Below are 26,241 nucleotides of genomic sequence, written 5' to 3' on the forward strand. Positions count from 1 at the left end.
CACAACACATGACCTCAGCAGGTCCTCTAAAGTCTGAATGGTCCGCTCTGTCTGTCCATCTGTCTATGGATAGAAGGCTGTACTGAAACAGAGCTGTGTACCCAAGGTCTACTGCAGACTCTGCCAATCGATCCAGAGGATCAGTCCTCCGGATCGCTAAGAAGTGCACGGATTTGGTTAATCGATCAACAATTACCCAAATCGCGTCATGTCCTCGTCGTGTCCTCGGCAACCCTACCACAAAGTCCATGGTAATGTGATCCCACTTCCACTCATGAATAGGAATCCGCTGAATTAATCCTGCAGGTCTCTGATGCTCAGCCTTCACCTGCTGACAGACAAGACATCTAGCTATGAAATTCGCGATGTCTTTCTTCATGCCGTTCCACCAATAGGAACGCCTCAAATCTCGGTACATGAGGTTCCACCTGAATGGATAGCAAATCGAGAGCGATGAGTCTCATGAAGTAGCTCCTGCAAGACCAGATAAGACTGGGGTAGGCATAATCTGCCTCGAAAGTATATAATATCCTCCTCGTCTCGTGTGAACTCGGTATACTGCCCGGAAGCTATCTGACTGCAAATAAACTGCAAATATTGATCAACAGCCTAGGGCTCTCGGATCCTCGTCCTGATCGACGACTGAGTAACCATGGTAACCAAAATACCCTGCTCTATCCGTCCCCGCTCCTCAAGGCACAATTCGGAGAATCCCTAAATCAAGTCTGCGACCACCACTAGGTGGCAAGCTAAAGTCCCTCTGGACTTCTTGCTAAGTGCATCAGCAACCACATTAGCTCTCCTCGGGTGATACCTAATGGTACAATCATAATCCTTCAGGAACTCCATCCATCTCCTCTGTCGGAGATTAAGTTCCTTCTACGAAAATAGATATTTGAGACTCTTATGGTCAGTGAGAATCTCAAATGTAACGCTATATAAAACAATGTCGCCAAATCTTCATGGCAAAAATAATGGCGACTAGCTCCAGGTCATGTACAGGGTAGTTCTTCTCATGCTCCTTCAACCGACGAGAAACATAGGAAACTACTCTATCGTGCTGCATCAGAACAGCACTCAAACCCTGAATAGATGCGTCGGTGTAGAGGACATATCCGTCCTCTCCAGAAGGTAAAACCAAAATCAGAGCCGACACTAGTCTCCGCTTCAGCTCCTAGAAGCTAGTCTTCCAATCCTCAATCCAAGTGAACTTTACGCCTTTCCTGGTCAGGCGGTAAGTAGCATAGCAATCCGTGAAAAACCTTCAACGTATTTCCGGAAATATCGATCCAAACAAAGGAAGTTGCGAGCCTCTTCTATAGACTCTGTCTACTCCCAACGGTAACAACCTCGATCTCCTATGGAACCACGGTATACTCCTACTGGTCACCATGTGTCCCACAAAATCTCACAGAAGACAATCCCAAAACGCACTACTGAACTTCACATATAGATGTTCCCATCGAAACATCTCTAGAACTATGCAAAATGGTGTGCGTGACTCACCGCGGATCCGAAATAGATCACAACATCATCAACAAAGACAATGGAAACCGATCCAAACATTCTCGAACTACCAGAGTCATCGAGTCCCTGAAAACATCTAAGGCATTGTAAGCCTATATGGCAAAAACCAAGACACATGACATCCGTATCACAGACATCCCTATCCATAAGATCTCTGATAATAAGTCAGAAATCTAATCACCAACAACATAAATTACCAAGGAAAAGATCCTCTAGTGTGAGAGCAACGCTCCATCACACGAAATACCACAAATATGGAAGCAACGCTCTACCACAAGAAATCCTCCATATGTGGGAGCAACGCTCCACCACAAATAATCCGAAAATGTATCTGCAATAGATATGGGAGCAATGCTCCGCTATAAGCAATCTGCAATAGGTGGGAGTAACTCTCCACCACAGACAATCCATAACATGTGTGGGAGCAACGCTCCACCACCAACAATACATAAGTGTCCAAGGCACCTCACTATCTAGTTAGAGACTGCACAAGATCTCTCTACCACAGATCACTGTGGTTAGCCTAGGGTATCACAATCCAGTAATCAAATCAAATCCATAGTCAACTATATCATCATCCTAGTGGGTCGGTCATCCACTAATAGGAGAATTAGTTGACAGGGTAATACAACTAATGTCATAATATAGACATTTAACATTCTACATTCCACATAAGTAGACTCATCATGATGCTACCAACCATACATTTGACACACATGCACACACAACATATGTATGATCGACATAATCCTCCAATTGGTACACACCAAAAATACTCACATCATAGGTACAAATCACCGTGATACCTCCAACAATGTATACCGAACCCGTGTGCATATATCATCGTAGGTAAAATCAACAATACCCCTCAAACAACACTCACATGACAAATATACACATATGCCAAGAGTATAATCAACATATACTTCCAATAAGGCATACTAAAACCCAAGTGCATTCACAAATCACACATAATCAACAAGATGCCTCAGATACCACACCAAACACATATGTACATATCACAACACCGATGTAGTCGACAAGATACTTCCAACATGACATTCACACCCATGTGCACATACCACTACACAGATTAAAAATCAATAAGATAGCTCCAATATGTCAATCAGACACGTACAGCTAACTAAAAAGCTATAATCCACAAGGAACATACAATAACCATATCTAGATGTGAATACTCACACTTCCTGCAAATGAACCAACCATCAGAGAACTCCTACAACTCATTACAATCATATGTACACGCCACATAAATATGCATAATCAACATATTTTAAATCCAATCTACCACACAAACCCTACGCCACCTTCTAAGTTATCCTACAAGGTACATACAGTCTAAATTTAAGGTACCCATGGAATAGGATAAATCAATCCTCTAAAGACTGACCAAAATTGACAATGATATACGATCAACTCAGTCTTTTCCACGTCAGTACAAAACATGTACTCAAATGTGCTCTAGATACCAAACTAAGCACAAACAACCCAAAGATCAGCATCTCCATAAAATAGGGTATGATTGTCCTCTACTGATCGGTCCAACAAAACTAAATCGGTCACCTATCAACTGATCAAGATTACATTAATCCTCCATAAGCATTTAAGGTAAATACATTCACGACCACTAAATCAACATGTGTAAATCAGTTTTCTATTGACCGATCTAACCAGAGTACATTAATCATCTACCGACGAAAACTAATTAAAGTATATCTGTATTCTACTGGCTGGGTCATCTAGAATATATAATTACTAGTCACTACCTAGCTAATAATAGCAGAGGCTGGTATGTGCCTCAATCTGCTAACCAACTAGTAATAAAAGAAACTAAAACTACTGGTGTATGATATGAAAAATCGCCAGAAACTGTAATCCCTCAATCTCTATTAAGGTCAATCAAGATCAGTGGCTAACCCATCACATATAATATATGCTACAACAACCAGACAGGTACTAGTAAAGAGTGCTAATACATGTTATAGACTGTAATAATGAACATGGCATAAACTAATCAAAAAGGTAGGATAACATATACCAACATACCTCCTATAGCTTGGAGATGTCCTGCTTCTGCCAAGTCCCAAAATCCAAAAAGTCACATCGAGAAGACTAAAACATGAAATCCGAAACACCGGGAAAATAAGACTCGTAAGCCGATCTCTGATACCAAATAAATTGATATCAGATAAATCTCGAAAATCCAAAACACATAGCAAGTATCATATACCTGCTCTGATACCACTAAATTGTCACACCCCGGAGGAGTCTCTGTCCGAAGAAATTTTGGCAGCATCTCCCCTGTACGGCGGACAATCTGAAACTTTTCTACAAGCACTATATACCTCAGCCACATGCGGCTGGAATAATAACAATAAAAGAAAACAAACACCACGCAGTTAATATCAAATTCAGCCTCTGGCTGACACAACCACGCAGTTAAAAATAAAGCAGCCCACTCGGCTGTACCAAAACCAAAACACAAAATTGCTAGCCGGCTAGACTTACACAACCAATAACATAAATACAAAATACCACATAACAACGTCAACACTCCAAAAATCAAACCAGAGTATAGAGCTAAACAAACTGATACATAAAACAAACAAAACATACGTGAAACCAATAAGTCTTCTGATGTGACGTGGGGACCAGCAGACAGGATGCTCCAAGCGACACCATAAATAACTTGGTATCTGAAAAAGATAGTGTCAACGGGGGTGAGTTCAACAACTCAGCGAATACCAATGGACATGAGTAGTAAGATATATCTAACAGCAACAAACATGGAATACAGCTTCCTAATCATATATATAGGGAATATGCAAAACTGAAAGGTAACTGAGGAAGCTGTACTCACCAGGAACTCCTATCCAGATAAAATGGTCGTCAAACCGAAAGTGTCAATAATCCTGTATGCAGGTCAAAGGTATGCATCCAACCAAAATGCAGCAACCAAATGCAGCAAACACAATCACAATAATATAAATAAATCAATGCATATGATGTTAATGATGCGTCCTGGTCACCCCTGACGCCAGTCAGTCCTCTCACACACAAATGGCGAGACCGAGTGGGTAGGGCTATGACAACCGTGCACTCTGTCGTCACTGCTCCTAATGAGTGATCGAGTGGATGGGATGCTGTCGGAGTACTCCTGTCCTGTTACCCCAAATCATAAATGGGGGAGCTCAATGCTCTTAACTCCCGGTACACGATGACGGGGAGGTATCTCTGCCGGCTACCACGCTGAGTCACCTGACCAACGGAGCCAAACAGAGTCCACCGTCTGCCGGCTACTACGCTGCTACACTAAATGCCAGAGCGAAACTGACTGCCGGCTACCACGCTGGGTCATATGACCAACGGAGCCAAACAGTAGAACCGCCACACACCTGCCTGATATACCACTACACCATGAGTGGGGGTGTGTGCAGTACATGTAACTGGCGATGGGCTCAACCATAGTGGAGCCGACAATCGCACAGCATGCAATCATGATGCATGTCACTATGCATAATAAAAACTGATCAACATAACCATATCCATATATACAAAATGGGTACTGTAAAAACGATGGTCACATACCAAAATCTATAGTACACAGGTCAGATAGAATATCAAAAACCTATGTCCTGAACATAATAAGTATGGAATATCCTGATCAGCATAGAAAAATTCATATATACATAATATGGGTACCACAGTATCAGTAGGTCAATCCACGGATCTAGGACATACAGGTCCTCTATGGTATAGCAACCTAGATCCTAAATATATCTCCTTCCATAACATATGTACCAACTATATGCACATATCAAGAATCAAGGTCTAGGTACACGAATCATATACGATATACAAATAGAGGTTCACAAGCCAGTCATGGCATAAAACCTAAGTATCAGACAATCTCGATACACATGACTGAAACCAAAAGTCCAGAACCTAGTCCTAACCTCAGTAAAACATGGTATGTCACTTATTCTAGAAACTAAGATACTCATGGTAATTAAGTACTCATGGCAACAAGATACTCATGGTAACAAATCACAAGATATAAGTACGGATACTTCACAGGTGATAAACCTAACATGCTATGGATATCAAACAGTGACATACCAAAGACAAACATGTTCATTGCTTGTAGTTATAAAATACTATGCATATCCAAAGACAATATCATAAAAGATAAGTCAAGAGGTACCCGCCTCCTATCGGAAGGTCCAAATCCAATCAAATCCAATGTCGAGATGCTCTTCTCGCATCAAGGTCCTGTAATACATGATATACAGATTTAGCTAATTACATATAAATTAATTAGCTAAATTAAACCCTCAAACCTATTTAGGATAATCATAATTGAATACGACTATTGATTAACCTCCTATTTATCAACCTACTACAACAAACAACCTATCTGTGGCAGCACACCAACATAATGATCAATCAACCTCATTTATCAACTCGGTGTAATACCTTTACATTAAATCTCAAACTTCTACAACTTTATCAAACTTTAACACATCGCCCCCACAATCCCTTACTCAGTTTATTTCAATACTTCACATATACATCACAGAACCAGCTACAATAATTGTAAAATTAATCCTTCAAGTTTAATCACTTTATTCTTTCACGCTCTATATCAATTACTCTCACTAGTTTTCAATTACTAGAGTGTAATCTAAATCCTCAATCAATGAACACACTTAGCATTCAAACCTCAACAAACTTATAAATCAAAAATCAAAATGCCTTACCCAATCCTTGTGCCAGCACTAGGGCTGAGGAGGAGCGGCAACCGACACTGCTCAGGGTTCGGAGGAAGGACTCGGACAGTGTTCTCAGCCATTACTCCCGGCGTCACTTGTCCTCCGGAGAGGAAAACGATGGTCGGGACAGCAAGGGGGGCAGTCCTTTGGAGGGCTCGGCCGGTGATAGTGCTAGGGCACGCGGACGATAGAAAATGCTCGGTTGTCGCCGAAGAGGAAGCGTCGACGGGAGATCTAGGGCACAAGGAAAGAAAATCTGTAGAGGGTCGGCGCTCGAAGGAAGCTAGGCATAGGTAAGGTGGATCGCCCGAGATACACTCGGGAAAAGAAGGCATCAGAGATTTGTATGCTCGGGGAGAAGAGGAATAGGGGGTCGGCGCCGAGAGGAAGGGGAAGAGGTGGGATCGGCGTCGGGAGAAAAAGGAAAGAGGAGAAGAAACGGTGGCTTAGGGAAATGGCTCGCGACGAGGAGGATAGGGCGGAAATGGAGGAAAAATAAAAATAAAAGAAAAAGAAAAGAAAATCCAACTTTTCCTCGCTTAAATGGGGTAATCCAAACAGGCTTTCCCCGGGCTCCATTTTTATCCCCGTAAACTCGTCCATACGAGCTCCGAAAAATTCTCGAAAAATTTCTAAAAATTCTGAAAAATTCCCTTATCATTATTCTCCATTTTTTCCCGGTATTTTACACTATCAAACATATGATGAACTTGTTAACACATGGAATACTAAAATCACTGAACATAAACACTAAAGCATGGCATACAAGCTAATCATAAACTATCACATGTATCAATAAAAAGAACTGAACTGAACATAAACTGAGCTAGACTGGAGCTGAATTCAAACTCAACTGACATAACTAATCTTTGTGTGTTTTGAAAAACTAATAATGTAATAGATTAAAGTACATAATCATACTGCTAACGGGCCCGACAACTGTACATGCTATGCGCGCATCCTTAACTAGACCCGGGGTTGCAAATCCCGAATTTAGTAAGGTTTACTAGGTTATCTAAACCTAGGGACCGACTATGGGAGCCCATCCCAATGGATATCTAATCCTGTACAGTGCCCCTACTGAAAATAAAATAATGAATCATAGCTAATCAATTTATCTTGCTTTTACTAGGTTATCTGAACCTAGAGGCGACTGTGGGTGCCCACCCATTGGACCGTAGCCCCATATAAGCTGTAGCAAGACTAACTAAACTATTTAAATGCTTCTATTGTATTTACTGAGCTATTAAAAATGTCTACTGTAGCATTTTACTGAGCTAAGCATTTTATCGAACACTTAGTGTGCTCCAACTCTCCTCTCTATTAAGGAGACCACCTCTAGGCACCCGACAATGTCTGGAATCTCCAACTGAAAAGAGGAAACGTATCTGGCCCATCTAGAGGTGCTCAACTAAATCCCTAAACCTGCGAGAAGGGTTAAATACACCCTATGCGTCGAAAAGTCTGCATATAACTAATTTAAAAACATAGAATCGTACGAAAAGCTACTTATACTGCAGGTGAGGGGTTTCTTACCTCGTATGCCAATTTCCTTACAATTCTATTCGCTAGAATTCCGGTGGAGACGACCCCTTCGACAATCTTCCCACGTCTATGCGTTCCTCTCGCGAAGAAGAGCGTCCTCGTGCCGGAGTTGCCACCGGAAGATGACCTTGGGGCCCTAGGGAAGGAACCCTAGGATTGGCGCCGAGAGGAAGAAGAAGAGGGAGAGGTGCGGCGTGAGGTTAGGGTGAGGAGGAGAAATTGCCGAACCAATTAAAAATAAACCAAACCCCACTTATATTTTCTATTTATATTAAGTGGGTAACTTCAGCCCAACTCTAATATAAATTTAATTGTCCCCTTTCCTTTCAGCACGGCCCTGCTGGGTTCAACTGGTTACTAACATTATCCGTAAACCGTAGGTCTCGGGTTCAATTCCCGCTTAGGCCATTTTCGTTTTCTATTTGTTTTTGCTACTTCCGTTACTCTAAAAATTCTGTAAAAATATCCTAAAATTCCAGAAAAATCATAGAATATTTCTAAAATAGTTTTGAGAATTTTCGGGCGTTACAGGCTGATAGGAAAGAATGTATGATCTCTAGGTACTAGACTAAAAGCAGAAATGAAGAAGCTGAAAGGCAAGTGCTTCATTTGCAAGCTGTCTGGACATTTGTAGGCGGGCTATCCTCGTAGGAAGAGAACAATATAGGTATATCTTATTCTCTAGTAGTTGGAACATGTTTAGTGGTATTATCTATCGGTACCTGGCGTGTTGATATGATAACCACTGATCATGTCTGCAAATCATTGCAGGGGTTCCAGGAAACCCGACAACTACACGAAGGAGAAATCACTGTTTACATGGGCAATGATATTGAAGTAGCAGCTGTTGTAGTGGGAGATGTTTATAGAAATAAAATATTGGTTTTAAGAAATTGTCTTTGCGTACTAAGTTTTAGAAAGAACTTGATTTCAGTTTCTAAACAATACAAGGATGGATATTCTGTCTATTTATGTTAGCAAAGGTGTTATCAAGATAAATAGGGAAGTTATCTGTTCTGGTACGTTCATTGGTAATTTATATACTCTAAATTCAATAACTCCCACAATGCAACAAATGGAAATTAATAACACATCTTCTAATTCTAATAAGAGAAAGGAACCTTCAGAAATGAACCAAATATATCTTTGGCATCTAAGGCTTGGTCATATTAACTTGAGTAGGATTCAAAGGCTAATAACTGATGAACTCTTGGGTTCATTAGTGTTGGAAAACTTTTCAACTTGTAAATCTTGCTTGGAAGGTAAAATGACCAAGAGACCTTTTAAGGCCAAGGGGTATAGAGCCAAAGATGTGTTAAAACTGGTTCATTCTGATTTGTGTGGTCCTATGTCTATCCAGACGAGAGGTGGTTTTGAATACTTTGTCTCTTTTATAGATAATTATTCGAGATATGGATACATTTACTTGATGCGCTGCAAGTCTGAATGCTTTGATGAGTTCAAAGAGTACAAAGCTGATGTGGAGAAACGTCATGGTAAAAGTATCAAGACACTATGGTCTGATCGTGGTGGTGAATACCTCTTTGGAGAGTTTAGGAATTACTTATCAGAGGCTGGGATTCAATCCCAATTGTCTGCAGCTGGTACACCTCAACAGAATGGTGTCGCAGAAAGAAGGAATAAAACTCTTATGGAAATGGTTAGATTGATGATGAGTTATTCAGAATTACCAAATTCATTTTGGGGATATGCTCTGGAAATAACAGTGTGCATTCTGAAGATGGTACCTTCTAAATCAGTACCCTTTACTCCCATGGAATTATGGAATGGACGTAAGCCTAGTGTAAGACACATTCGGATTTGGGGTAGTCCAGCACATGTGTTGAAGGGGGACACTGATAAGTTGGAATCACGAACAGAAGTTTGTTTGTTTGTAGGATATCCTAAAGGAACAAAAGGTGGTTTGTTTTATAATCCTAAAATTCAGAAGATTATTGTTAGCAGCAATGCTCGATTTTTAGAGGAAGATTATGTAATAAACCATAAGCCCATGAGTGAAATTGTTCTAGAAGAAATGAGAGAGGGCATGCCTACTTTAGTACCAACAGTACAAGATGAAATATCACAAGAAACTACAACACGTATCACAAATGATACACAACAATAGACAGTGCCTCATCATAGTGGGAGGGTTATTAGGCAACCTGAAAGATTCATATTTTTGGGAGAGTCGTCGGACTTGGTCCCAGATAAACATGAACCTGATCCACGAACATATGACGAAGCACTCCAAGATATAGATGCAGAATCTTGGCAAAGAGCAATGAATTCAGAAATAGAATCTATGTATTTTAGTACTTTGAGGTTTCTGTCCCTCGGCTCGTGTCTGACCTTTATTCTCCTTCATCGCTTTCTGATAATGCTCCGTAATCAGTGCACTGCTGACTAATTCCTCTGTAGTCTGTGGCCTATTAACTCCGCCGGCCACGTTCAGTGCTATCTCAGGTCGAAGCATCTTCAGCATCAGTCTGACCCTTTCTCTCTCTGTATGCACTAATTCAGGACAAAGGCGTGCTAGTCGGTTGAAGCGCTTTACTGCTTCTTTCACTGATAAATCACCTTGCCGGAACTCGGTAAACTCGTCGTAATGTCGGTTCATCACTTGCGTATGAAAGAATTCTTCGAAGAACTCTGTCTCGAAGTCCGTCCAATTCATCAGATTAATTTGCCTCTTCGCTTTAACTCTTTCCCATCACATTATCGCATCTCCGGAGAAGCAGAAGGATACACATTTGATCTTCTCTGATTCAGGCCAGTCCAAAAGTTCCACTGTGCTTTCTACGGTCTTGAACCAAGCCTAGGCATCCCACGGCTCGCAAGTACCCGAGAAGTTCTCCGGTTTAAGTCTCAACCACTGAATCAAATAGGTCTCCTGTCAAACCACTGGGGCAGGGGCTACCGGTGGTACTGGTGCAACTAGTGGCACAATGGGCACTACATTCTATACTACTGGTGGGGTAGTAGGGGTTCCTTGTTGACCCATCAAAGTCGTGATCATCTGTTGTTGTTCCGTGATCTGGCGTTGAAGGTCGGTGACTACCTGAGTCAGATCTGGTGGAGTTACTGTCTCCTCTGCTCGGGTGGTACATCTCCTAGCCATGCTTATCTTCATTAAACAACAACAAATTATCGTTATCCCTATTCGCCGTCATAAGGTTATTACTATTCCTATCCTACCATCATGCATGTCTATCCTAATTCAAGGTATAACTAAACATGCAGAATATTAGAGTATTGACAAAAGTTAAATTAAACTAAATCAGAGAACATGCATAATATTAAAGCATCAAAAATTAGATTAAATCAAGAATAAGTAAACATGCATAATATTAAAGCATCAAACATTAAATTAACTAAAACAAAGAATAAGTAAACATGCATAATATTAAAGCATCAAAACATTAAATTAACTAAATCAAAGAATAAGTAAACATGCATAATATTAAAGCATCAAAAATTAAATTAACTAAATCAAAGAATAAGTAAACATGCATAATATTAAAGCATCAAAACAAAATTTTACTTTAAGCATATAAAATCTTACTTGGAGCGGCAGGATAGAGGCTTGACAAGTGTGTAGTGGAAAGGCTAACTTTGCTCTGATACCAAACTGTAACGCCCCGCCCCTCCTGCTAAGGTGATGGGGGTTACTTGCGACACATACATACTTAACACAGCGGAAGTCTTACTTAGAGAATTTAAAAAAAACATTTTCTTACTTAAAATTTTACCATAGATATAAAAGAACCACATAGCATACCTATCATATTTTTGAGTCTTAAATACCCAAACACATACTTAAGGTCATGGAGTCATAAGGTAAAAACATCAGCATGGTAAATTTCTTATTAAATAAAAACAGGTCATTTCTTTTAGCCAGTCCACTACCGCACACATCCTTCTAGCCCCTCCTGCTGCTCCCCTAGTCCATCCATGTCTTGCCTTTATCTGTGGTACAAGAAAGTAAGCTATGAGCACTCATGGCTCAGTAAGTTCCTTTCCTACTCACAAAAACCGTAAAGCATATTAAAAACATAAGTCATAAGGTATAAAGACAAATGTATCATGTCAAGAGCATATCATGACATATCATAACATAACATAAAGTATCATGGCATAATCATAAAGTATAAGCATGGTAAATTCCTAAACATATATCATGCAACATATGCAACATGTCTTTTGAAAACTTATACAATACATACTTAAACATAATCTCAACATGATTGGGGCCCCGGCTTGTACCACATACATAAATGCGCGCGTCCTATGTAGGTCCAAGGTAGCAAGTCTTGAACCCTACAAGGCATACATACTAGGCCCGTTTCTTAGTCCATCGACCTAGGGGCACTTAGGAGCCCATCCCTAACGAGGCCCGTTTCTTAGTCCATCGACCCCGGGGCGCTTATGGAGCCCACCCTTGGTACAAGCCATACATAAAGTAAAGTAGCATGTCATACATATCGTAGTTCTTATTCTTACATGCATATCATGTTTCTTGACATATCATAAAACATGCATTTTTTTGGGCACACAACACATGCATGAATCATAGCATACATCATGAACATATCACTTAGCATATCATAAGCATGCATATTTGGGCACACAACACATGCATGAATCATAAGCTTGCTTAATGAACATATCATTTTTATCATATCCTAAAGCATGCATGATTGAGCACATAGCACATACATGGATCATAAGCATACATAAGAGAGCATATCACTTATCCTAAAAGACATAACCATTCATGGAATCATTAAATAACATCTCTTGATTCATTCATAACATGTGAGGTACATCTAGGTCACTAAACCCATATGGCCGAAAGTCATGAATAGAGGCATGATATCTAGACAACATACAAATATAAAAATCTCATGATATCTTCACATACTAGCATAATAAAGGTCATAAGCATGTTAACCTAAATTTTTAAGCCCTCCTAGGTTTCAAATTCTTCATGGCCGAAACCTTTCATGTAGAGCAAACAAGTTCTAAATAACATGCAAACATGTAAACCTTAAGCTCATATCATATCATATTTCATAAGGAACCACTTAAGCATATTTAGTTTGGGTTCTAAGTTCCTTAAACTCCCAAACTTATCATGGCCGAACCCTAACATGTCTCCTTCTAGGTTACAAGTAGCATGGAAGTATTGAACCTTAAGCCAATATCTTATACATTTTCATAAGAAACAACATAAGCATATTTGTTTTAAATTCCAAACTTCCTAGACCCTTTAACTCAAGGTGGCCGAAACCTATAACTCATGGAATTAGGTTTTTTTTAGTGGCATAAGAGCATGGTAACCACAACTACATTTCATAGCATATATCACAAGACATCATAAGCATATATAAGTTGGGTTCTAAGTTTTCTCTAGGCTTTTAAACTTGTAATGGCCGAAACATATAAATCATGGAACTAGATTTTTAGTGACATAAGAGCATAGGAATCACAACTACATTTCATGGTACTTATCACAAAAACATCATGAACAAATGTAAGTTGGTTTCAAAATTTCTCTAGGCCTTTGCACTAGTATTGGCCGAAACCTAACAAGCATGAACTACATTTCTAGTGGCATAAGAGCATGGAACCACAACTACATTTCATAGTACTTACCACAAGGAGCATCATGAACATATATAAGTTGGGTTCTAAGTTTTCCTAGTCCTTTAATCCAAAGGTGGCCGAAACATATAAATCATGGAACTACACAATTTTCATGACATCATAACAAGGAACAACATTAGTAAACTTAGTAAAAAAAAACATCTACTAGTTCCATATTATTTTATCAAGAAAGTCATGAGCTTTCTAGCCTTGGTTTAAACTTTCCTAGACTTCAAATCTCATCATAACCGAACCTTTATAAGCATGAAATAAGATTTATAACTAACATACAATCATGGCATAAAACTTCATACCTTGTCTTAGGAACAATCTTAGCATGCTTAGCCCTAGATTTAAAACTCTCTTAAGCCTTTACTTCTTACATGGACGAATACTCATGGGCATGAAAAATGGAGTTTCAACAATATACAAGTAGGAGAAAAGTTAACAACATCATTATCATAGGGTACATAACTCAAGAATAAGGAAACATGCTTAGTTTGAGTCTTAAACTTACCTAGTCTTCTTGTTCATGCTTGGCCGAGAGTTTAAAGCTTATGGATCTAAGTTTTCATCATTTATTCTAGCATGGAAACCTTAGATTAACTTTTTACATAAAATACATATCACAAGAAAGATAGTAAGCATATCTAATTACAACTTTCTTAAACTCTTCTTCTTCTTTTGGCCGAATTTTCTTAAGGCAAGTCCTAGGTTTTTAAGCGATCTAACTCCATGAAAAACCATACAAACTATTGTACCACAGGTGAGGGGAAGCTTACCTAGTAATCACTTGTTAATCTTTAAAATAATGGTACCCTTGGTGAAGAGGAAGTAGGGGGCTTCTTCTTCTAGCACTCCTTTTGATTTTCTCTTGCTTGGAAGGGTACACCTTGAAGGCTCCTTCTTGTAGTTTAGTTTTCTCTTAGGGAGAAACCTAAACTTGGCTTGTGGAGATGAGGGAGGAGGCTTAGAGTCTCAGCAAGGGTGAGGGAGAAGGAAAAAAAAATGAAAACCTTTAGTTCCTTTCCTTTTTTATGCTAAGTAGGTGGAAGTTACCAAAATGAACTTTGCTTCCCTTCCTCCTTATCTCATGCATGTATTTTCTTAATGAGAATATGTCCTCATTCCCTTCCCTAAATTCTTATCTTTATTATCCACTTAAACCCCACGAAAATAGAGAAGGAAAGGGAGAAGGACAACTTGTCTTTTGCTACTCTTTTTCCTTAACCAAGAGGTAAACAAGAGAAAGAAGACACTTGATTTTCCCCTTGTTCCTTCACTAAATTTTAGCTTTACATTTAACTACAATTCCCATCATTTCCCATTCACATATTATTCATTATCCTAGTGTTTATCATACATAATTTTATTTCTATCCTTTGTGAGAGGTTCAAGGTTCAAACCTTCACCTCTTCTTTTATTTCTCTTATCTCTTTTTTTTTCTTTTTGATTCTTCATATTTTTAGGCTCTAAAGCAAATAACACTCATATACTTATCTCATAATCTTGTGGGTGTTACAATATACCTCAAAGGAGGTAGGCCAATATCGGCTGAGATATGCCTCAAACGAGGTAGGCCAATGTCGATCAAGATATACCTCCAGAGAGGTAGGCCAATATCGGCCGAGATATACCTCAAAAAAGGTAGGGCAATATCGATCAGGATAGACCTCCAGATAGGTAGATCAATATCAGCCAAGATATACCTCTCAGGAGGTAGGCCAATATCGATCGGGATATACCGCCAAAGAGGTAGGCCAATATCGCCCGAGATATACCTCAAAGGAGGTAGGTCAATATCGATCGGGATATACCTCTAGAAAGGTAGGCCAATATCGACCGAGATATACCTCAAAAAAGATAGGCCAATATTGATCGAGATTACATACTTAATAAAATACAGTCCAATATCAGCTAGGATAATAACAAACTTAGAGGAGTGCAGACTAGTATCGCCCGAGAAACATCATGAGAGGTAATAATAACTGACCGGACCTAGTCTGAGTTCGATTTTGACCGATACAAGGAACAATGTTATATTAAGCTATCTATGATATAGAAAATGATAGACGCACTCTGAAATAACTTATAAAGCAGGACAGAAGTAAATATTTCAAATAAAGTAGTTTAATGAAGATATCTGTAGTATGTGATTGTATAGCAGGTTTGCTAATATGGCGAGAGAAAGACTTCTAGATTTTTCTGCAAGTACTAGACAACAAAGAAGGTACATCTGGGGTATAAAAAAGATTCCTTAAAAGTCATTTTCCACAAGTACACAGCTTATGTCATCTCATAAAAAACTCTAATGAACCGGGGTCCACTTCATGACTACGGACGTTATATGAAGTGGTATAAAAGGGGGAATCCTCTTCGTTGGAAAGGCAAGTTCACATCATTGCACACATTCATAACCCTAATTCTCAACTACTGTTCATCTTCTTCTTCTTGTTCCTTCTTCCACATCGAGAGAGATCACTGACTTAAGTGTCGGAGGGCCTAGCCAGGGATTCCCACCCCGGTCTTAGGTCACTGACGATAGTGTTGGTTGGTTGGTCTCTTGTGCACAGGAAACCTTGGAAGCTCTGGATCTGGGTTTTCTTCGGTTAGATTTCTTTCTCGCCATTGGGGCTTTGCACCAGGAAGGTATTTTTTGATTCTACTCTCCCCAATCCGCTTTGGGTTTCTCGGATTGGCATTCAGTCAGGTATTATTCTTCATCAAGGAAGTAGGTTTTTTCTCCCAGCTCTCCGTTTTGTCAAGCTTCTCAGACAGGATCAAATTTGGCATCGTCTATGGGAAACTTCACCTGAATCTGAGACTACGAGATGAAAGAGGCTGGAAAATCAAATCTACTCACCATTAGCCATGTGGATCTGGATTTCCTCATCAACACTCATGTACAAAAAGCTCTACAACAACAACAGTAGCAACAACAACAAGCTCATACTGGAGCCACTTTTCAGGTATCTCATAATCCAGTAATTTCAACTACTGAGCACCAAAAGGGAAAAGAGCCCGAAGAGGAAGAACATATATATTTTCCTCCAGCCACGGTTTCTCTGACAAGGCATCCACGAGCCTTTCTTCGTACTCCTATGGAACAGGGAGGACGAAGGCCTGTATTTCAAGAATCTTCTGGCGAAGCACAAGATAGAGAAAAGTGTAAAGTTAAAATGATAACTAGTGATAGCTCGCTGGAAAAAGTCTTCTCTCCATTCTCTCAAAGCGTGCTAGATGATCCGCTTCCTAAGAGGTATCAAAATTTGCAGATCGGCGAGTACACTGGGACTACAGATCTAGAGGATCATCTATTGAAATTTAAGAATGTAGCATTATTACAACAATTCTCTGATGGGGTGAAATGTCGGATGTTCCTTACTTCACTCGGGGGAGCGGCACAATGTTGGTTCAAGAGATTGCCAGAAAAATCTATCCGAAAATTTAAGGATTTCAAGAAGGTTTTTCTACACCATTTTTCCAGTAACAAGAGGTATCATAAGACTCCTTGGAGTTTGTTTTCAATTAAACAAGCATCCAAAGAGTCCATCCGAGCCTACATCAAAAGATTCAATCAGGTAGCTATCGATGTACCCAACGCTACTACTGAAATCTTAGTAAGCGTTTTTTCTCAGATTTTAAATGATAATGATTTCTTTAAAGATCTGGTGAGAAACCCTCCTGCTAATTTTGATTCCTTAATTGAACATGCCACTGAATTTATTAATGTGGAAGAAGCTCAAGTTGCCCACAGAAAGGAGGGTACTACTTCTTCTCCTACTCTGGTTAAGGAGAAAGATCCTGCTCTTGTTCCTCCACCAAGGGGGCCGCGGGCAATTCATCCACCTCATTGTCATCCGGAATATCGTCCGCAAGTAGTGTAACATGTGGAGATACAGCCAGAGGCACCCAGAAGATGGTGCACTTATCATAAAACTAGCAGTCATCATACTGAAGACTGTTTTGTTTTAAGAAATAAAAGAGCAAATAGGGAGCGCTACCAAAGGCAAAACTACTATCGGCAGCAGTACCCTAGGCAGCAAAGTCCGCTCAAATTGAAATATCGCCCGGTCGAGCCTCGGTAGGATGCATTACCTACCCCGGTCGGTACCAGTCAAGTGTAAGAGAAGACTTCATCTGAAGCCATGACAGCCCGACAAGAAGAAAATAGGAGTAATGCCGCCCTGGGCAATATCAGTATGATCGCGGGTGGGCCCACTGATGGAGATTCTAATAGGGCCAGAAAAGCATGGAACGAGCATCTGGTCCCGAGATAAGTTTTGGACCTAGAGATTTTGAGAGGGTAGAAATACCCCATGATGATGCATTAATAATCAAGGTCGTGATAGCCAACTATACTATTTCTCGTACCCTTATAGAGACTAGTAGTTCTGTCAATATTATCTTTAAGAAGGCTTTTGATCAATTACAGATCGACCTGAGCGAACTTCAATAGATGGAACTCCGCTATATGGATTCACGGGTAATGAAGTACAACCGCTCGGTCGAATAATGTTGGTCATATCTCTGGGGAGGAGCCCCTAATGAGAACAAGAAGATCTTATTTCATGGTGGTGGATGCCCTGTCCTCTTATAATGTGATACTGGGTCGACCGACCTTAAACGAGTTTAGGGCGGTCGTTTCTACTTTCTGTCAAAAAATTAAATTTCCTGTTGATGACCAGGTCGGGGAAGTGCGAAGTGATCATAAAACAGCTCAAAAATGTTATGTAAAGATCGTTCGGACTGAAGCTAATGCTGCCCGAAAAATTCAAAGAATGGAAGTCAATGCCATTCAAGAAAAGCCGCCTATTCTGGTTTATGAAGAAAAGGAAGAAGTCTAGATTCAGACCCGTCGACCTGAAGCTACTACTTATATTGCGGTTGATCTTGATCCCACTCTAAAAGTCGAACTGGTGCAATGCCTGAAGAAGAATAATGATGTGTTTGCCTGGACACCCAAAGAGGTCTCGGGCGTTTCTCTAGCAGTAATGGAGCATTCTTTGCATGTCTTTCTAGATGCCCGACCGGTCATGTAAAGGAAAAAAAATTTTAGCGTAGAGCAGAACCAAATCATCAAGGAAAAAGTAACTAAACTCATGGAAGCTGGCTACATCAGGGAGGTACAATTTCCTAGCTGGCTAGCTAATGTGGTCTTAGTCTCTAAGCCAGGAAACAATTGGCGGGTATGCATTGATTTCCGGGATCTCAACAAAGCTTGCCCAAAAGATTATTATCCGTTACCCCGGATCGATCAACTGGTAGACTCTACTGCTGGGTGTGAATACATTTCTATGCTAGACGCTTATCAGGGCTATCATCAGGTCCCCCTAGCTAAGGAGGATCAGGAAAAGGTTAGTTTTATAACATCTGAAGGTACTTATTGTTATAATGTTATGCACTTCAGACTAAAAAATACATGAACACCTTATCAAAGGCTTATGAATAAGGTCTTCCAGAGGCAGATTGGAAGAAATATGGAAGTATATGTTGATGATATCTTAATTAAGTCTCTTCAAGCTATTGATCTGTGTAGGGATGTAGAGGAGACCTGCAAGACATTGAGGCAATATGGGCACAAGCTAAACCCGAGCAAATGTTTATTCGGAGCAAAAGGGGGAAAGTTCCTGGGGTATATGGTGTCCGAGCGAGGAATAGAAGCTAACCCGAGCAAAGTCAAGGCACTTCAGAATATGGAGCCGCCGCACAACATGAGGGAAGCTCAAAGACTTACCGGTCGGATTACAGCCTTGTCTAGGTTCATTTCCAGGTCGACCGATCGTAGCTTCCACTTCTTTAAAATACTCCGGAAGGCAAACAAATTTCAGTGGAACGAGGAATGTGATAAGGCCTTCCAAGAATTAAAAGATTACTTGTCTACCCTTCCTAGATTAGCTAAGCCTATAGTAGGAGAGACACTCTGGGTGTATTTGTCAGCTAACGAGAATGCTGTAGGCTCTGTATTAGTTAGGCAAGAAGGGAAAGAACAACAACCTGTATATTTTTCTTGCCATTTATTAAAAGGAGCTGAGTGTAGATATACTACACTACAGAAGTTGGCTTATGCATTAGTGTTGACTGCTCGGAGGTTGCGCCCATATTTCTTAGCACATGAAATTGTTGTATTGACCAACAATACGCTCGGGCGGGTGCTACTCAACCCAGAGGCATTAGGTCGGCTGATCAAATGGACGACTGAACTTAGTGAATATGACATACAGTATCAACCACACTCAGCCATCAAGGCACAAGCTCTAGCGGATTTCATTATAGAAGTTCAAGGCCCCGAGGAAGAAAATATTTGGAAAGTTTATGTGGATGGATCCTCAACCAGACAAGGTAGTGGAATTGGGGTTCTTCTTTTATCTCCAAGGGAAGACAGACTCCAACTTTCTATCAGGTTGAATTATAGAGCCACTAACATTGAAGTAGAATATGAAGCATTGATAGCTGGATTGCAGGCCGCTCGACATATAGGAGCAGCTCGGGTCCTCATCTATTCTGATTCTCAATTAGCAGCCCAACAATTATCAAGTAACTTTGAAATTAATAACGATAGGCTCAAGTTATATGCCGAGGCATTTGATAAGTTGAAGTCTCAGTTTCAAGAAGTGAATATACAAAAATTTCCTCGGTCTAAAAATCAGGTAGCAGATGAATTAGCTAAATTGACCTATGTTATAACACCATGGAATTTGGATCGGCCAGTGGAACAGACTCTGTTAATATCTTGTATTGAAAGACAGGCTGACGTAGAAATGCAGGGCGACTGAAGGGCACAAATCATATTGTACTTACAGCAAGGTATTTTTCCCAGAGATGTGGAACATGCAAGGATATTTAAGAAGAGAGCTGCTCAGTGTACTATGATAGGGGAGCAGTTATATAAGAGAGCTTTCTCCAGACCATTGCTAAAGTGTGTTGGCACAAAAGATATACAATTTATTTTACAAGAGGTTCATCAAGGCTCGTGTGGTAGTCATATAGGAGGGAGATCCTTAGCTCGCCGAATTTTATTAGCAGGATATTTCTGGCCTACTCTACACGAGGATGATAACAAATTGTTAAGAACTTATATTTCTTGTCAAAAACATCATAATATTCTGCATCATCCTACGCAGTTATTAATGACCTTTGTAGTCTCCTGTCCCATTGATCAGTGAGGCATGGACTTAGTGGGTCTATTTCCTATGGCAGCTGCATAAAGAAGGTTTTTATTAGTAGCAGTAGACTATTTCTATAAATGGGTAGAAGCGGAACCACTTGCTCAGATTACTGAAGATGCAGTTATTAAATTCCTATGGAAAAATATCATATGCAGATTCGGTATCCCTCAGAAATTAGTTTCTAATAATGGAAGGCAATTTCAAGGAGACAGAATCCTAGACTGGTGCAAAATTTATGGCATTATTTAGGCATTCACCTCTGTGGCGTATCCACAAAGTAATGGTCAAGCAGAAGTAACCAATAGAGAAATCATAAGGGGTTTAAAAACCAAACTGGATCATGTTGGAGGTAGCTGGGTAGATGAATTACCCAATGTTCTTTGGGCCTATCATACTACACCTCGAGAAGCAATAGGAATTACTCCTTTTCAATTAGTTTACGGAGGAGAATCAATAAATCCCATCGAAGTGGGAGTAGAATCTGATAGAAAACAATTATATGATGAAGACAATGTTGGTCGACGACTCATGGAGCTAGACTTGATAGAAGAAATTAGAGACAAGACTGTAGCTCGTCTCACCTCATATCGACAACGAATGAGGAAAAATTATAATAGGAGAGTTATCCCAAGATTTTTCCAAGTAGGAGATATAGTATTGAAGCGTGTTAAACCCGTTAGGGGTGTCAGCAAGTTAGCACCACGATGGGGAGGACCTTACAAAGTGATAGAGAAACTCGCATCGGGTCATATTATCTTCAAGATACTGAAGGAAGAATTCTCGAGCGTCCCTGGAGTGCAAATCATTTACAGCCTTAACGAACCTAACAAGATCACATCATTCAAGAATACATCTGAAGGAACAAATTCAAATTATTTGAAGCAAGTTCCCGGCGAACGAAGAACAAGTATGCTTATAGTTTATGTACTCTATTTCTCTTAATGGATATAATGCAAGACAAACGTCGCCCGAGAAATAAAAGTGGTTCAGACAGTTTGACAATTATTTACCAAACCTTCGTAATCTATTCAATCGATCAACAATTGAGAACCTTAAGGAAGGACCTATCCAATTTCCTTAAAAAAAGCTCAGAAAACATTAAACCATTACAAGGTTAGTGCAAGCACTTTAGTTTTGAATAAAGCATAGTCGATCGGGAAATCTCATGAAGTAACTCGGACGGGTCTTCATGAGAGGAACCGGAGACTTTAAACTATCTCAAAGCATAGTCGATCGGGAAATCTCATGAAGTAACTCGGACGGATCTTCATGGGAGGAATCGGAGACTTTAAACTTTCACAGAGCATAGTCGATCAGGAAATCTCATGAAGTAACTCGGACGGGTCTTCATGGGAGGAACCGGAGACTTTAAACTATCACAGAGCATAGTCTATTGGGAAATCTCATGAAGTAACTCGGACAGGTCTTCATGGGAGGAACCAGAGACTTTAAACTATCACAGAGCATAGTCGATCGGGAAATCTCATGAAGTAACTCGGACGGGTCTTCATACGAGGAACCCGAGACATTAAACTATCACAGAGCATAGTCAATCGAGAAATTTTATGAAGTAACTCGGACGGGTCTTCATGAGAGGAACCAGAGACTTTAAACTATCACAGAGCATAGTCGATTGGGAAATCTCATGAAGTAACTTGGGCGGGTCTTCATGGGATGAACCGGAGACTTTAAACTATCACAGAGCATAGTCGATTGAGAAATCTCATGAAGTAACTCAGACGGGTCTTCATGGGAGGAATCGGAGACTTTAAACTATCACAGAACATAGTCGATCGGGAAATCTCATGAAATAACTCGGACGGGTCTTCATGGGGGGAAACGGAGACTTTAAACTATCACAGAGCATAGTCGATTGGGAAATCTCATGAAGTAACTCGGACGGGTCTTCATGAGAGGAACTGAAGACTTTAAACTATCACAGAACATAGTCGATCGGGAAATCTCATGAAATAACTCGGACGGGTCTTCATGGGGGGAACCAGAGACTTTAAACTATCACAGAGCATTGTCAATCAGGAAATCTCATGAAGTAACTCGGACGGGTCTTCATGGGTGGAACCGGAGACTTTAAACTATCATAAGAGCATAATCAACCGGGATTATATTGTCAAGGTAAATTCAAAGTTATGCAGATTTCTTCACAAAAATCATTTAGTACTACACGATAAAAGGTACGAGGGGGATGCCATACATATATATATACGTATAATCTGTGAAAATTACTTTCCCTATCTGGAGGCCCGATGTAACACCCCACCCTCCTCACTACTAGTCTGTGAGAGTGGAGCACTACTGGACTACTAACTTATCTTAACTAATGTTGCTCACATGTAAATATCAATACTTAAAACTCTCAAAAACACAAACACATGCAATTAAGTAGCAGCAGAAAACTAAATGACTCATCTCTACATTCTACTCCAGCATATGAACACAACTAAAACTATACATCAATCTAATCATGCTGAAATAAATGTATTAATCTGAACATGCATGCAACCATTATACAACTCAGATAATAGGTCTAATATGCATAACAATTTCAATAGTCTAAATACAAAGCAATCTTTATAAATTCTTATGCTAAATCCCAAGGCTTCTATAGTCCAGGCATCACACATCAATCCGCACTTCCTTGTCGCCTTCCTTTGCTATAGCTTTTCCTTTCCATTATCTACAGTAAGAGGAAAATGCATCTATAAGAAAAATATTTTAGTAAGCGCTATCTAACTCACAAAACTCGAATATGCATGTAATTGGAAGAAATCTAAAAATTTAATGCTTAAAAAAAAAAACTGCTCATGCTAATCTAATAGCAAATGGAAAACTAGAAAATCTGCTCATGTATATCTAATGGCAAAGAATCTAGAAAATCTGCTCATGTATATCTAATAGCAAAGGAATCAAGAAAATCTACTCATGTAATTCTAATAGAAAGGAATCTAGAAAATCTGCTCATGTATATGTAATTGCAAAGTAATCTTGAAATCTGCTCGTCTACATTTAATAGCAAGGAAAAACTAGAAATCTGCTAATTAAAAATTAATATCTGTAATGCTTCATGAAAGTAGCAATCAAACTAAGGTTTGCAGTGTTAAAAGAAACCATGAGTTCTAACTTGTTGAACTTGGGAATAAAGAAGCTAACTTGCTGAATTAAACTTTTATGACACTTGCTTCGCTAGTTCAAATACATATAGTTTAATACTTCAAAATAATAATAAACTTTCCTCTTGGGCCCAGATGCTGTACCAAAGCGCGGTCCCTAATAGAGACTGAGGTGGCGAGCCACAAGTCCTACGATGGAAAAGACCTTGGTCTTACCAGGGCCAAGACCTCGGAAACGGTCACCTGGATTTATTTAACGACAACCTCGGAAGTCGGGTACTAGCCTCTTAAAATAAAATACATATTATCTTTAAATACTCCTAAAATGAAGTGTCTTGGCATTTCTTCAAACACTTGGTGTATGTTTGATCCCAAATTCTGGAATTGGGATTCAATTAAATCCTTGGTCTTTTCTTACTTATAACTACTCAATTATACATATAAATTTTGTCTATAACAAAACCAAGACTGCATGTTTGCTGAAAATTTGCATCTGAAATACCTAAGAAACTGTACTGAAATGCTAAATTATGCTATAAAGGAATTTTAAAGCTGCATGTCAAAGAATTATTAACACAAAGTCTAGCAACATGTTAAGGACTAATAACACCACCGAAACTGCACAACAAGCTCCAACTCTAGCTAAAAAAACCTGCTGGGATCTTCAAACTTATGTAAAGCTTAATGAAAAGTTGCTACTGCTATCACAAATAGAAACGTGAAGTTACTAGAACAGAACTTGAGAGATCTACTCATTCTAAATTAATCCCTACCAAGCAAAGCATACAGGAAAGTTGCTGTTGTTATCACAAATTCTGAAATCTAGGGATCCTATTAAAACCTTGATCCCTCTTTATTATAGCTACTCGTAAACCTTTAAAGAATTTAGTAGAACACCTATACTTTCTTATAGAGCAACAAAATTCTTTAAGCTTGCTACAACTGAAATAGAAAGGAGAAAGCAAATCTAGGAACTAATCTTAAACCTCTTGCAACCCCATTAATCTGTACAGCATGTTCTGAAAGCAAGGAAAGAACTAAAATCCCTAGCTATTCCAGTTCTGTACAACCTATTCCGAAAGTAAGGAAAAAAAACTAAAAACCGAAGCTCGAAACTACCCTTACTGCAAGTGAGTAGCAACTTACCTTGGTGTTCTTGGACTCATAACCAAACGAAAGGATCCTAGGGTTTTAGAGAAGCTCGTGATTTCGACGTTCCCTTCGTGTCCGCGCATCCTCCTTGACTAGGTGCTCACAAATCCACGAAAGTTCCTCGAAACCAAGCCTTGGCCGGTCGCCAAAGAAGAAACCCTAGTTTTTTCGTTGCTCTCGGCCAGGGAGAAAACGTCGCACGCGAGAAAGAAGAGGAGAAAGGTTTTTAGGTCACGGGAAGTACAACATCAACTTATCTCTTTTTATAACTTAGGTATTTCTGTTATGGCTTAAGACCAACTCGTTATTAATTTGTTCACAAAACACCTGGTGAACATTTGGCTACCGTGCTCTGCCTAAATCTCTGACCGGGTCAGAGGTTGCAGGTTCAAATCTCAGCCGAAACCCTTTTATTCCTAATTATTTTATGTTTTCTATTAACTACTACTTAAATTAATTTCGTTCTTCCTTTAATCAGCACGACCCTGCTGGGTTCCTGGTCAGCCGAGACAACCTAAGGCTTTGCTTAACCGGAGGTCTCCGGTTCGAACCTCGGCTTAATTTCTTTATTTTTTTGCAACTTGTTTCTTTTGGTAAAAATACCAAACGAACTCCAAAAATTACATAAAAATACTCTTAAAATTTATAAAAATCTCTAGAATATTTCTAAAGCATTTCTAATTATTTTTAATTACTATTAGGACTCGAAATGAGGAAATTTGGGTTGTTACAATTTCCCATACCTTATAAAAAGTTCGTCCTCGAACTTAAAATAATTCTGGATATTTCTGCCTCATGCTGTCCTCATGCTCCCAAGTAATTTCCTCACACTTCTGATGTCAAATGACCCTCACTAGTGGTACTTCTTTGTCCCTTAGTCTTCATAACTTCTCGGTCCACTATCACTCATATCGCATCGTACCCATTAGTGGTCCTTGGAAGACCTGCTGTAAAGTCCCTAGAGACCGCAGGTGCATTAGTTACACCAATTGGCATGACTACATATTCGTAGTGTCCATATCTGGTCCTGGAAACTGTTTTGGGTATATCACTTTCTTTTACTTTCAGCTGATAGTACCCAGAGCGCAGGTCCATTTTAGAGAACACTATTGCCCTCTTTAGCTGATCAAATAGATCATCTATTCTGGGAAGAGGGTACTTGTCCTTAACTGTTACTTTGCTCAACGCTCAAAAACTTTTATCTCACTTTAGCACTTATAAACAAATATTTCTAAGTGTTTCTCTATGCTACAATTAATAAGGAAAATCATACTAATA

This window comes from Zingiber officinale, chromosome 10A (genome assembly GCF_018446385.1).
Source record: "Zingiber officinale cultivar Zhangliang chromosome 10A, Zo_v1.1, whole genome shotgun sequence".
In the NCBI taxonomy this organism is placed as follows: Eukaryota; Viridiplantae; Streptophyta; class Magnoliopsida; order Zingiberales; family Zingiberaceae; genus Zingiber; species Zingiber officinale.